General features: G+C 40.4%; 1 long non-coding RNA gene across 1 annotated transcript; it reads left to right on the top strand.

The window, feature by feature from the left end:
* The first annotated feature begins 276 nt into the window (after positions 1-276).
* On the top strand, positions 277-1,074 carry LOC116036884. The gene is made up of 2 exons (XR_004101747.2): positions 277-433; positions 529-1,074. It is a non-coding gene; the product is annotated as an uncharacterized LOC116036884 (long non-coding RNA).
* Positions 1,075-1,302: the final 228 nt, after the last annotated feature.

Genomic DNA, 1,302 nt, shown 5'->3' with positions numbered 1-1,302 from the left:
CCTCATAAATCCACCAGTTTAAAATGCCAACCGTAAGTGGAACGTCGTGGATATAGACTAACCAGACATTTACCCAAAAGCTGTCTGAATTAAACGGAAAATACCTTGTTTGTAACTGCCCTTTAGAACGACACAGAAGCGTTTTCTGATCTGACGCCTCAATCAGCAGTACAACATCATTGTTAGTGCCTCCCAAAAGCTCTTGGTTAACCATAGAGGTTGGGAATCACAAAATGTTCATGAGTCATTTCTTTTCAGCAAATAAAGTCACTTGTTCTCTCTCCTTATCATCATGCTCTTTCTTTGTCTGGACCAGTCAGTAACATTCAACACTCTTTCCAGTCAGTTCCTTGACCATCAGAAGGAACTACCTCAGGAGTTTTTGGATTGCAGAAATGAAAACTAGAGCTACGTTCCTGCTGTCAAAGTTCAGGTAAAACTCCTTGGTACCAAACAAAGTAGCTTGAAAAAATTACCACAGTGCAAAAGGGCCTTGCAGGAACATGTTTATACGTTGTTTACTTGCAGAAAACATCCACACCGCCTGGTTCCAATGTGTCTGAGCACAGAATTTCCTTGGTTCACAGTTCAGGCATTCAGCACTAATTTTTATCCTCCGGTCCAGGAAGCACTGAGAGTCATCTAAATCAAGAGGACAGAACCTGTTACTCCCCATTAATGATGCTGTGTATGTGTAAGCACTAATTAGCCTCCATTACCTTGGATAAGAGCTGCAGAGAGAGGAGAGCATCAAAATTTAATGAGCCTCTTGTAGCCGCTCTGAATCTTTGCTGTGTTTTAAGTGCTGTATCGAACTTGTGAACGCTCTCTTGCACAAACACTACTGGTGCATTCAGATAAATAGGTAAGTTAGTTGATTCAAGTGATATTAGGTTAAGGGAAAACATCATGTCCGCTTAATAAGGGCTGCCTGTTTCTGGCTGAGAGCCACTTGTAAGGTAAATTTACTTACAGAAACACTTGTTGAGTTTGGGGTCAACGTACATGCTCTCTGGGTGTCATTTTAATAAAGTGTTTTGGGAATCTCAGAAAAAAAAAACTAGATGTTTGTGGTAGTGATCGCACACAGACCTGAACATTTAATAGGCTAAATGTGGAGTCATGACCACCAATATTTGTATTTTTTTCCTGACTATTTAAGTTCATCTTGCAGTTCTCAGCACCTCGTGTTCTATGAAACAAACCATGCGGAAAGCTCTTTCTTTTGTTAAAGTAATCTTTCATGCTGTCAGGTGAGAGATTTTAAGGACAGGGGAAGGCACCAAAAAAATGTTTTCTGGT

The sequence above is a fragment of the Sander lucioperca genome, chromosome 8, assembly GCF_008315115.2.
Source record: "Sander lucioperca isolate FBNREF2018 chromosome 8, SLUC_FBN_1.2, whole genome shotgun sequence".
In the NCBI taxonomy this organism is placed as follows: domain Eukaryota; kingdom Metazoa; phylum Chordata; class Actinopteri; order Perciformes; family Percidae; genus Sander; species Sander lucioperca.
The sequence above is the reverse complement of the archived record's forward strand: the minus strand, read 5'-3'. Positions and strand labels throughout refer to the sequence as shown.